Raw genomic sequence first — 14,195 nt, forward strand, 5'->3', positions numbered from 1 at the left:
TTGTTCGTGATTATCCATTCTTTTATCGCAAACATGTTTGTATATTTATTATATGCAATATCATTTATATACGAGTACATTATTAGCATGTGTATAATGTATAGGGCATATAAATAGGACTCGGAAGACCACAGCAGTTGATTTAAGTAAAATTCGAGGAAAAGTGCATGCGATATTGCCCTCTTTTTGTCACAGATATCTTAGTCGTCTCGGTGCAAATTATATCGTGATGAATGCATTTTAAATTTTTTTAATTTTCTTCAAATCTTTAAATTTTACATAAATGTATTGCCATTTAATTATTTTTTGCTTTAAATTTTTAAAAAGATTTTTTTTAATTTCCTTTTATAATTCATATAGATATAATTCAGAAACGTGGGTCTATTAATAAGTTTTTCGTTTGCTCCTTGACTAAGATTAGGAAAATAGATTTATTACTAATAATTAATAATTATTTTGTAGTTAAGGATTTTGGCTAAGGCTTTTATTAATATACTTTTAGTTCCATTTTCCCACAAGTTCTTGCTTCAATTGTTTATTTTGAGTCTTCCTGTGAGTTTCGTTACAAAGCTTGAAATTAATTGATTGATATTAATTTTATGTATTTTATAGCTTCCTTTATAATTAGTTTCGCAGCATTTTGCTCGACATTTTTAGTAGTTGTTGGTCTAAATAGTCTTCAGTGTTTGATTTTTATGTCATATACGCAATATTCCCTATCAATAATATTAGCATTATTACATAAGGTGCATAAACAAGAGACAATTACTATAGCAATGCTTCTAGATCGAATTTGAGGAAAGGCTTAATTTTCATGACTATTGCATTAATCTATTTCAAAAGTATCTACACACATAGCGTGTGTAATATTCTCTCTATATCTTTGTAATATTTAGAATCCGTAAATGTGTGTGTGTAATGTAAGACATAGATAAAGATTAAACGATTACTATGGCAGTGCCCATAAGTTGAATTCAGATAAAGGCTTAATGCCTGTGATTATCATGTCCATTTACCATTTTATTTAATTTATGTATGTCTACATGAACGTAATATTTCAAGTATAGTAACAAATGCGTAAACACTTAACTTACGTAAACTTTCTCTATGCATACATTAAGCGATCACTTTATTATGATTATCCCGTCAACATTTTCTTGGGTCAAGTTCTGGTAATAAAACTTTGATTCTTTTTCCTGTGGACTTTACAAGATGTTAATAAATCGTACGTGAAACATGAAACAATGCTTGATGAATAGTACTCTGCTACTTGCCAGCTTTGCTTAAATTAAACGAGATGTCTGATCCATTAGAATGAATGATTGAATTAAAATGGATGCAGGTTTAGAGATTAATTCTCTAACCTGCATCCATTTTAATTTGATCCATTAATTGATAATGGCAACGAAAAACAGAATGATCTAACTTAGAAGAATGTCTTGAGGATGTTATTTCTAAAATTAACATTCTAGTATTCATAACATATTTCAGCAAAACTAAAAAACGACGTTCAGCAATTCAGAAGTGTATCGCTTAGCTTAGCCAGTGATGAATCTCAGTTCTACAACCTTATGTTTCCATACACTTTCCACCTTTTTAATACTAAATATTTGTAGCCTTATAAACTGGAAAACAAACAAAAAATTGAAGGAAATTTAGTTTGTTGTAGTCCATAATATTTAGTTTGTTCTGATCGATGTGGTGGTTAGAGGAGCTGGTTTTCATATCTTAGTCCTGGGTCCGAATCCCTGAGAAGACATAAATGCTTATAAATGTATAATGTCTTTGTGACAGAGGGACACTTAAAATCTATCGAGACTAAAATCCTCTAGAGAAATTAAAGGTTGGAGAAGAAGGGTACGAGAGACAATTTTTTTTTTCGCAGGATGTTTACTCTCTCATATCTGGGATGAAAACGGACAAAAGACGTATTGGCAATTATTAAGCGGGTACAAAGTGGCTTGGACAACGACAGACGATCTCTTTCAAATGATCATTATTAATTCCTGGTCCTGAAATGAAAAATATCTCAAGCTAAGGAGGATCAGCAGCAGTAATGACAACTCGTGTAAACAATGAAGTCTGTACTTTTTTCATTTACATTATCTTTTAATATTGCTTTAACAGAAGGAAAATATAGAAAAGATGTGTTAAATGCTGATGGAAAACTGAATAAATTGAATTTAAAATTATGTACCTAAATGAGGGAAAAAATCTTATAAGAACAAAAAAAAAATTCGTAATTATTTTCGAAATGAACAATTAAGCGCTACATTTAAAGACATAAACGGCGTAATTAGCAGTAATGTTATTGTCCATTTTCAACAAGATAATGAAGAAGTGATTGGAAATTTTTGTTCTTGTGTTTCTTTCAGATAGTTTTTATTAAAACGTGCCTATCTAATTCCCTTGCTTCATTTTTATTCCCTTACTGTAATTAATTATTCAGTTTAAAGGCAATTTTTAATTACTTAAAAGTAATGCAGTTACTCATGTATTAATTAAAGTAAAATGGGTAAATTATATTTCTGGAAGGTATTGTATGAGTGCAATGAAATTACAAATAGTTTAATTTATGTTAAAATTTTGCAAAGCTCAAAACTATTAATTGATAACATATTTTCTATGCATTTTTTAGCTATTTCCTTTCGTATGCTTCTTTGTATATTTATTAATGCTCATGCTTTCCCTTGAGGCATTTTGGTGTTTTTACCTTAGAATGAGGTGTATGTTACTAATGTCTTTCATTGAGGACAAATTTAAGGCATTTTTGTGGATTGAATAGTTTTTATAAGAGACAAAATGGGAAGGATCCAACACTGGTTGTTGAGACTCGAATACCTAAAGTTTTATATTTAGAGAACTAAAATGTACAAAGAAATATGGAGCCACTTGAATTTGGTGCCAAAATAATAGAAAGAGAAACTGAATCATAGAAGAACTTGAACTCACCAGATGAGTGATAGAAACGCCACCCGAACTCTAGGAAATATTGCGACACATTTGGAGTACTCAAAAACAGAAACCGTAATAGTAAACAAACAAGCAGGGAAAAAGGCCTTTTTTGTACCTCTTAATCCGTAGAAACTTCAGATGAAAGGGATTTTTCGAAAAAAAGATCAATGAGGTACTAAGGAAAATTATAATTTCTGTAAACAAATGTAATTAAAATAAAACTGTAAATGCTTGCCAAAAAATACAAAACATATAACTAAAATTTAATAAAAGGTAGAAATTAAAAATTACAAACGGTTGCAACACAATTTGATTGAAGCAGAAAGGAAGAATAAATTGAAAATAGTTTTAAAATATATAAGATGGGAATAAAAAGATGAGTTATTCCTGTAATTTCTAAGAAAATGTTATGCAATGTAAAAATTTTATAACGCATTTAAAGTTGAATGAAAATGATAGAAAATTGGTACATCAAAATAAAGACCTATTATCTTGATCTAGAACATATCACAAGAGTTTTAAATATTTAAAATTTCTTAGGAATGCATGAGTTATATATAAATCCATGAAGCATGTAAAAAAAACAAAATGGCAATGGAATGTATTTTTATTCATGTGTAAATCTCTTACTTTGAAGCAAACACTTTACCTAAACCTAGTACCGAAACAGCGGAAAATTTCCCCACTTAGTATTTGCTTAAGAATTGTGAAGAGAATCTCCTAAACTAATTCAACAAAGAACTAATGGATATAAATTCACACATTACATCAAGAGATTCGAAACATAACAAGTGATGAAATATACCTTCTTGAAAATGGTTTAGGAAATGGGGCACTAAGAATAGTGAACTAACTGCACAAAATTGGGAAAGAAATCTGCAAAACAAAGAAGATAGACTAAAACCACGGAAATGGAACATAAAGAAAAGCTGTTACAGAAGCCTAAGTTATCGTTTCATTTATTTATTCTTTTATTCTAAAGTAGAGAAGTGCATCTCAAAGAGTTTAAAAATAACTAATACTTTAACGCTTCCTGAAAGCCTTACATTTAAAATAAATAGGATTTGGATTACTTGGCTTAAAGCAAAGCACACAAAAATATCTGCGTAAGAGAAGGGATGAATTCCTGAGAAATTAGAAATGGATAGTGGATCGTATCACCATTAGATATGTGAGTTGAGTTGAGAGCAGAATCTGAACACCCGTGCGGCTTACTAAGACTATTCGGGTCTAGTCCAGGTTCCGCAACTATCCGGGGCAACACCTCATGGGGCCTATAAGGGCATACATTGGTCCTGTATACATGCTTATATAGTTCATAAGATATGCTTATAGTTACATAGTTCATAGTACATGCATATATACAAGTAGTTCATAATACATAGATCTTTCATAATACTTGCTTACATAGTTCATACATATACATGCTTACATAGTACATAGTTGCTTACATAGTTCATACTTGCTTACATATTTCATAATATATTGAGCCTGTTACATAATACATACATAGTTCATAATAATTTTCATTGGCCATAGTACATACATGTTTCATTAGATATGTGAAAAACCACAAAAAATCTCATATAGTCAAACCGTTTTTTGGGATTTGAGAAAGGTCGAACTACCAGTGGTACGTCGTAAAACCAGTTTTACGTCGGCGCTACCCAGCAAGGAAAAAAAGTGGTGTGGTGTGTTTAATTATGGCAAAGCACACTAGGGCTATCTTCCTAAGGAGAGGGATGCCTTCGTGGAGGACTTTCTAAGGGAAACTGGCTCGTATACCCGTTACACATGGGGAAAACCACAAAACCACCCATGCAGCCAGCCCGTTCGAGGGATTAAAACCTCGGACCGAACTACCAGTGTTCAGCGACTTTACCGCTCGGCCGAAAAAAAAAGGAAAAGAAACGGAACGGAACAAAGCTAAATCTTAAATATTACGCCAATGTCTAATAAAATACATATATCAGGACATTATACTGCAGAAACCTGAATTTTTTCTTAACACATACACAAAATCGAAAATAAAATTACCAGAAAGGTGATTCACTAAAAAGGATATTTTGCTGATGGAAATTAATTAATGTTTAGAAGAAGCGTTTTAAGAAAATGGCTCCAGATTTGATTCACTAAAATAGTCATTCTAAACATGCAGGACAGATTTCATATATGCAAAATTTCATATTACCAAGACTGGGAATTTTATGAAAACTGTTTTAATATCGTGGTTAGGAGAGTTATGTAACTAAAATGCCTAAATTTTCATAAATTTCCAGGAAAGCAATAAATACATGTAATCAGATAATCAAGATGATTTGATAACCTAACTATTAAACTTTCCATACATTTCAGTGCAAAATTCCTACATACATAATAAGTTTCATATGAAAATTTAGTAGCGAATGCCTGCTTAGTGCTATAACAGTGTTTGCCTTGTGATGAGCATTTATTGCATGCAGTAGTAATTTTTGTCTTTATTTCATTTTGAAAAGTTGTCGAAAATGGGAAATATCTATGCATAACAATCACTAAGAAGTAATATAAGCCACAAATTTATTCTGTAACATCTTAGACAATGATGCAACTTAAATTAAGGAACATTTCATGTATAGTACTACATAATGACTTTTCTACGAATTAGAATACTTAGTCTAACCACATAAAAAGATATGAAATACCTATAGTGTTCAAACTGTTTTCATAAACTTATGTGCCTTACGTTTAGAACTTTACAATGGAGAGTAGATCCTAGGATTTATATTTAGGAAGTTAAAGCTAATACGTAACATCTTCGAAAACCTTATCTGATGGAAAAGTATGTAAGAAATTTTATATTCTTCAAAATGAGGCATGGAAACTAGTTTATAATACATTCAAATTTATGATATCTAATTTAAAGCTCTGGTTGTAGATACATCATTTACCATTTCTACTTAAAAAATATTATATATTTTTCCTAAAACAATGCATAACAATCTTATTTTTAAAGGAATTTCTAACAGATTACACTTAAATTAATATAATTAATAAATGATACATCTTATACTGCGGCTAACCAAACAAACCCATATCTTCAATACGTTCTATTTAACATCATGCTAAGATTGAATGCTGAGGTTTAGAAATGGCAAAATGATCGTTGCTAGGGTACAAAATGTTAAAATTGTTACGAGGGATATTTCTATGAAGAAGGAATACCTTCGGGAAGTAATTTTTAGAGGGAACTGTCTGATATTCATTTTAACCCTTTGCGGTTGTGCTCTGTCTAGACACACATAAAAATTTCCTTTTGTACGCACAGAAAAATTGAATGAAAAAGGATTTATACGTTACTATAGGTTACCCTGAACCTTCTTTATTTATAGTAGATGGCAGCTCAACATAAACCAGTCCATATATTTTAGCCATGTTTGGTTTTTTAAGACACTCATTTTTCAAAGAAATCTTTCAGATTTTTTTAGGGTATAAAAGGAATTGTTTGAAAAGAAATTCCTATGTTATTTTTTGGCTGTATGCTAATCTCCTTATTCTATATTAGTTTTAAATTTTTACCTTGAAATCTTGCCTAAAATCAAACGGCGAACCCTAGGTGTGCCCAGACCGGGCTCATCGATAATCTAGGACAAGTGAGAGTCTGTATTCTTTGTTTCTGCGCATCTCATCGGTCAATTCATTGACAACAATGCTCGTTTCAGAACTCTTTTCGAAGCTATATTCAATCAGTGTGCCACTTTGACTACACCTACATAATTAAAACGATAAATGCTATCTTCACAAAATTTTACTAGTGTACTCCTCTAGACCTAATTAGACTGCCAAGTATCCAAATCCTATTTTTTTTTTATCAAAACTCCGACTTTAAAAGGTAGCGTGCTGGAAAGGGTTAAAGATAGGAAAAACTCATATTACAGCCAGCTCGTTTGCTGGGTAGGAGAATTTAGCGATTTTACCTCTCGGCTTCCAGTATGACATCCAGAACTGCTCGTATATTGTAAACAAAAACTAATGAATTTTGTAAGATATGTAATAACGAGAAGTAAATTTCATGGTATGAAACTGAACATTTGAAACTGGATAAATATTCAAGATTACTAATACTGTATGCGATATAAAAATTGTTAGTATTATTTTGTAATAAACTGTTAATGATATTATGGTCCTTCGTCGGAAATATTTAAACCAAGTCTAGGTTTGGTTATTTGAAGACGGAAGGCATACAAGGATTGTCTTCCTAAGGAGAGGGATGCCTTCGTGATGGACATTTTAAACGAACTGGTTCGTATTCATACGGTGAAAACTACGAATACCAACCATGCAGCTAACTCGTTTTCCAGGGCCACTTGAATCCCTTGAATAATGGGAATTCGAGCTTCCCAACTCGAATTCCTATTATTCAAGGGTATGTTCACTTATAAGCCACCAAACCAAAAGAACAGTGTATTCAGACTCCATTAGATACAAAGTTACCTGCTAGTTAAAAAAGGTTCTTTATTCAAACATTTCTATTAAACATATTTTTAAGTAGCTTATAAAGTTGTTTCTCCCACCTTCTTAGCGTGCCTTCTTGGTGTGGTGGTTTACATACTGGGTCGGTATTCCAGAGGTCCGCGGTTGGATTAATTTTTCCATCTTTCCTGTTCCAAAATACATAACGTCTCTACAAGCTTATTATTAGTTTTTCTGGTAAGCTTATTTTGTGGAACACATATTATTCTTGTAAGCTTATTTATATTAACTAATTTGGTATGGTAGACTTTATACTGATTAATAAACAAGTGTGTGGCACTTATCTCAGATAGATATCTATAAACAAAGGGGTAAGGAATTAGTCAAGTCACTGAAATTGTAAAACAAACAGTATATACTAGGTTAGTTTGTCAGTATTTAACAAACTACAACAAAGCAAGGTAGGTCTACTTGCCTAAGGAAAGTAATTCATTCATGGAAGAATTTTCTGTGAAAAGCTAGTTCATTTTTAAATTTATTACACACAAAGGAATACGAAAAAAACCACGTATGTAGCCAAACTACATACTAACATCTGGGTTAGGGTCATACCACAAGTGGTCAACAGTCTTATTTACTCCGCCATATGTGGGCCTAGATTACGCGTGACTGTGCACAATGGCTGCATGCAGTGTTTTCCTGTTTCCCTTAAAAGTGCCCTTCCTGAAAGGCACCTCACCGTATCATTTATTTCTGTATCATAACCAATCCATTAACCTTTTTCCAAAATCAGATAAATAAATGCTTGCATTAGTGTCCTTTATTCGCAAAGCTGTGCAGTCTATATAAAGAATAACAATCAGTTGAAATCTTCAAGTGCATTTTTTGCGTTACATGAAACATGGTTAAAATAAAAAATTATTCTAATGTTTGTAAACAGAAAGCATGAAAAGTGAACATTGATACATAGCTAACATTCATTACAATATTCCAGTTTTTGAAATGTGATATTTGGAAATAGAAATCCCCTAAACGCAAAAAATGAAAATGAAAATGAAAATAAATGCTTAATTGCTTAAAAGATAAATATTTCTTAATTTACCATTATTATTAAGACTTAATATGAATTTCCAAATGAATGACAAGCATTTTCCGAATAAAATTATATTTATAATAAAAGGCTACTTTAGTCTTTGTATCAAGTTCTAGGAAAGCTATCCTTTCCTTTTAAGTAGCGAAAATCACTTTTCAAGCGGTTTCGAATTCCTTAATGCACCTTTTTGTATTCTTCCCATTAATTAGGCTTGCTTTAATGCGTCCTTAATGTATCCTTGTTGTTATCATTTCCTTTAATTACTCTTGGCAGTTAGAGAAATTTTTCAATTAGAATTTCCATTTTATCGAAGGTAGCATTTTTAGATGTATTTTAGAGGAGACGTACATGAATTTACAAATGCGTAATTTTAAATTTTATTAAATGAAACGCAATATTAGTGATTAATACAAAGTGCCATAAAATATAAAATTTTGCGATACAAAGAAATGCTCTTGCTTCAAGAGTAGGTAAAATATAATGGGTTTCTCAAACGAATGGGTTTCCTAATACACGTGTTTTAATATCTTTGTACATTGGTTAATGTATACTTAGGAAACAGTACAAATAATTTGTAACAAGACACTGTACCACACAGTATTAATATAGGGTCTAACTTTTAATTCACTGTACTAATTACTTATTCCAGCATAACATTGCGCACCTAATGTTTCAGTATGTACATGTCTTGTGTATCTAATGATAATGCTTCAAAGGATCATAGTGTACTCAACATACGAGTACACAAGTTATGTATATATGCTACCATATTCATGCTTTTGCATACACCTTGTAACATGGCAATGTATTATCCAGTGTCTAACATTAATTAGCTTTAACGCCACTGTATTAAAGTACCAAATTTGTATGAATGTTTATGCATTAGTATATTAGCACAATGAAGAGGTATGGTTATCTAGAAAAAGGTGGACGTGGCGCTATACCGATTAACCGTATTGGTAGAGGGGTGGTGCTCACGTCCTATGTCGCATGTACAGCAATTTCTTGGAGAGGTGTAAATAAATAACGGACAGCTGATGGATGTAAGCAAGCCTACACTATCACTTGGACGTCCGCAGAAAGGATATTCATTCATTATCGTTGAATTTTTACGTAGCTTTGCTGAATTATCAGGTTTAAGGAAGATCTCTCGTATTGTAACACATACAAGCAAATAGTTATTAATAAGCTGTTTAATACTATCAAAGCCTTGGAAAAAGCCATGACTCTTCAACGATACGAGAGTGGCCATTAGGAATTTATCATTACAATGATGTTTGTTTTTTGTGGTAAGACATTTTGTGGTAAGACATGTTTTGGGAGGTCTCTGCCTCCCTCCATTTCCATTTCGGATTCTATAAAGTTAGAGAAAATAAACTTCGATATATTTTCGATTCTTGGGACTTTTCTTTTTTTAAGTTTCCTTTTTTTTTACCTTTTTTTCGGTCTTTCTGTTGCCCGTTTGAAAGAAATATTTAAAAACGTTTCGCGACCAGTTAATTTTGGTTCATTTCTTTTGTTCTGTATGCTGTGAGATGTTTGTATACTTATTGGCTGTACGCCTTGGTTAACCGGCGCTAAACAGTTTCTTAGCTTCAAGTTAGGAGATTCTTTTATAACTTTTATATGCTGCATTTATTTGTCTTATTTACATTAACAGCAGGTCTCCGAGAATGCCTAATAGTGAGCATGACAATTTACACATTTTTGATCACTAAGACAATCCTGAATTTCATGACTGAGCACGAGCTTAAACGTGGTTTTCGCGGCATACGGCTAACTCTAAAAATGATACAGTGGGTTCAGCATATAGCTTCTTAGGGATCACTTCAGGTACCCTGTTTCAATGGACTTATTTGTTTTGTAGGTGAGAAAGTGACGATAAAGTGCTTTGTGTTAACAAGTTGCTCATCGTTAGGGATTTTAATTTGGCAAGCCCCACACACAATGAAGCTCCACAGTCAGGTTTTACGAAAGCTGGAAGTCCTGAAAGCTTATCCTCAAGCTCCTCACATTAAGAATTAGCGACCAGCCGACTAACACTAGCGGGGACAGCTAATTTCCTCCCGTTTGGGCTAAAGCAACGGGTTGAGGACAGTATATCGTCCCTCAATTACCAGGATCCTTCTTTGTAGCCTTACGACATCTCCTGACAAGAGCTGCAACCTTTTTCTCGATCAATTTTCTCCAACAGCAAACAGCAGAGTTGGCATTTAATATTAGATGTCCAAGCACTTTACTTTTTTATATTCCATTATGCACACCTACTTTTGAAATTGATGGAGAACATATTCAGTACTAACGCTTTGAAGCTTGACATTACAGAATATACTTCATATTTCTCATAATATTACTTCCAAAATTAATTCAGTTCTGAATTTTGGGAGGTTTAAACAAATTCAAGTGTCTTTATTATTACTTCGATTCTAGGTATCAACAGAAATTCTGGAAATTTGTGAAATGATGGATATGAACGACTTATTATGACTGATTTAAAAACTTATCACAAACAACTAAAAGAAGGTCCATAATGCAGTTGGACTTCATATCTTCTCTCTTCATCCTAAAATTTCGAAACCGGAATAGTTATACTATCGTCAACTGCATCTTCAGTTTACAAAATTTGCAAGCTGTGGCTGTATTGTCTTTTTTAAACGCATATGGTAAATGTTATGCTATCCTCGCCACATTTCATTTTGAACCATTAAAAGGCCATTATTACTCAGTGCTTTTATAATGTTCTATTTTTAGTGATAACATTTCAATGATCCAAGTCAGCTGATTGTAACTTACATCTCAATAACAGGTAGAACTTTCACACACATCCAAAATGTTAAACTTTGTATTTGAGATAGAGCGTTTACAATTAAGTAAACTGTAACCTGGATAACTATGATTAGAACAATCAATGCATGAAAAGAGTAATAAGACGATAATAAACTACAGTAACAGCAGTGATATAGTGTATCGCACAAAATATATATTACGTATCAGCATATTTAAATACTTAAAAAGATTAACATAGGAACATAAAGTAGAAACGAAGTTTTCATATTTTAAGGTTAAAATTGATTGGTTATGTAAACTGCTAGTAAGTTTCACATTTCTTTTACACTTTTCTTCAATATTATGTTAGATTTTTCTAAGCATTTTTGGTGCAAATTAAATTTCAAGAAAAGCAGTCTTCAACCCAACTATCTGCAACATTTAATTTCAGAATTTTGCAAGGCTGACTCGTTGGTTGGCCTAATAACAGTTTACCTCGCTAAGGAAACTGAAGCCTTCGAAGAAGAAACTGGCTTCTACCCAAAGCACTTGAATATCAAGAGTAGGGGTTCCTTTATGTACGATATTTTAAGGATAATTGACTTGTTTTCGGGTTAAACATACGGAAAGTCACGAAAGCTCATATTGCCAGCCCGTTTCTAGGATTCAAACTTGAGTCAAACTACAAAAGTTCGACAAATTTTAGCACTTTGTTTATCGGAAGGCGGAGAAGAAAAACGGCCCTTGCCAGTATTCACGTTATACTGAAACGAGTTATTCACATTATACTGAATAGTAACAAACTGAAAGTCGTATGCAAAAGCATTTCTTTGCCAGGAAATGAACTCTGTACAGAGTGCTGGTGCTCAGTAGACTTACTTTTGGACAACAGAAAATGTATTTGCAAACAAATTTACTCCTATTTCGTAGAAAATTGCATTTAAAGGGAGCTTTATTTTTATGAACTCATAATTATTCCAAAGGGGCTTTTTCCCTGAAGGACTATTATTCTCGTTTTGCTATTTTGTGTTGAATTACTATAAAGGTCCGTTTCACTTTTCAAACTGTTGCCACCAAATGTTAGAGTCCTGCATTATATTTGAAGAAATTAAATGATGACAAATCTACATAAATGTATGTATATTTCTCGCACTGTCATAAAACAACGGTACATAAAGGCATCGAATTTTGAATGACTTAATCCTCCTACGAATATGGGCATATGGAAGAGCAAATTGGAAATTTGTTTTATTATCTATTTCATATTTTATAAAACTTTAAAAAATTTTTGATTAACAAACTCAATGATTTAAAAGCGATCAATGCAACACTCTACGGGGAAAAAAGAACCTTTTTATCTCCAGCACGTGTAACTGTACCGGAAATTCTAAAGATATGCTCATTTTAAAATTATTTTGCGACATTGCTATTGAACTGAATTTTATGGTTTAAGTGCAAAGAACATGATGTTTAATAAATAAAAGTAACACACAAAACGTTAAAAAACGCCCCTTTGGACGTAATTTAAAATCTTAAACATTTCAGATTTTTTCATTTTGTTTTGAGAACTAACGTTACAAGAAATAATCATAGCGCGTCTTAATACTGCGCAAAACAAAAAGCAGCTTTGCTTGACATGATTTCGAATTTACCAAACGATTTGGAGAGTGATTCAACATAGGTAATTCTTATGCAAAAGTAAAATGTTTTCCACCTGAATTTCTAGAGCATCTTATTCCTGAAGAGGAAATCTGCGATATTCTCCGAAATAGATACTTTACTTAATTTTAAATTCTCTTTTGGCCTATTTCTGTTTCATTTAAATCTAGGGCGATGTTAAATGTTAGTTTTTTTGAAAACTGGTAGCTTAAGATTAAGGAAGATTAATTACAGTCAAGTTTACGTTAAGGCAAGATTACGCAATATTGACAGGAGATAGGTTTCCTGCGTAATTGTTTTAATGGAAACTAGCTTGTATTATGGTTATACATAAGAAAACCATGAAAAAATCCAAACAGACAACCTGTTCGCTGGGATATGTGTCGAACTAGCAGTGTTCAGAGATATCAAGGCCTAGCGACTGATGGTCCTTTATATCAGGTGTATTTTAGCAATAAAATGTATCGGATGTTGATCCAACTAATCAAATAAGATCTAGCATAATAAGACTAATGCCAAGCGCATTTTACAGAAATTAGCAAAGAAATGTTAACTCAAAGAAACTTTTTTGCTGCTTCGTGTATAACTCATTAGAAGTTGCTAATTTAAATTGCGAGTTAAACTGACGAATTTCATTTCATGTTCTATAATTGAACCCTTTTTTTCACCTTTCTCAAACCAGAACATTTGAGGCATTTTGCCAGGCACATTAACCCGTGTCTGCTGCCCCATCCAGTATCATAACTTTTGGTATTTACGTGTACTAAAATGAGTGAAATTATTCAGCGAATTGAAATGTTATCCAAAGTTTCAATAACAATTTCCCATTTCAAAATTTTCATTAAAATACTAGCTCCAGTAATTAAAAGTTTTAAGTTGCAATTGAAAGCGAATAAACTGAACATTATTCTCGCAGTGTTTATCCGATCATAGCAAAACGAGAGAGGTCTCATAATTGGAAGGAATGTCTTTGTAGAGATATTTTAAAGGAATAGATTACTTTTCAGCAAAATACACAAATTGCATTTTTTCGCAATGTTTAAAAATATTCCTTAATATTACACAGAAATAAGGACTTTTGGCATAGTATTGGAGTTGCCTCAAGTGAAAGGAATGCCAGACGAATAATTCAGTTCGAAAGCTAAAATGACTACATCTCCCCCCTCTCCACTGGCTAAACGCTAAATAAATTAGAGTTGTGATAACAAAACTCTAGACAATTAATGCGCTGTAGTAGCGAATAAAAAAAATTATAGATTCTTTGCATAAGATG

At 32.3% G+C, this 14,195-nt stretch overlaps 1 protein-coding gene across 1 annotated transcript in view; it reads left to right on the forward strand.

The window, feature by feature from the left end:
- Positions 1-14,195, forward strand: part of LOC118185065 (ras-like GTP-binding protein Rho1) — a 724,791-nt gene that overhangs the window by 445,307 nt on the left and 265,289 nt on the right. The window lies entirely within an intron of this gene.

Source organism: Stegodyphus dumicola, chromosome 6, assembly GCF_044657685.1.
Source record: "Stegodyphus dumicola isolate Sdum_Otavi_A_Nest chromosome 6, ASM4465768v1".
Classification (NCBI taxonomy): domain Eukaryota; kingdom Metazoa; phylum Arthropoda; class Arachnida; order Araneae; family Eresidae; genus Stegodyphus; species Stegodyphus dumicola.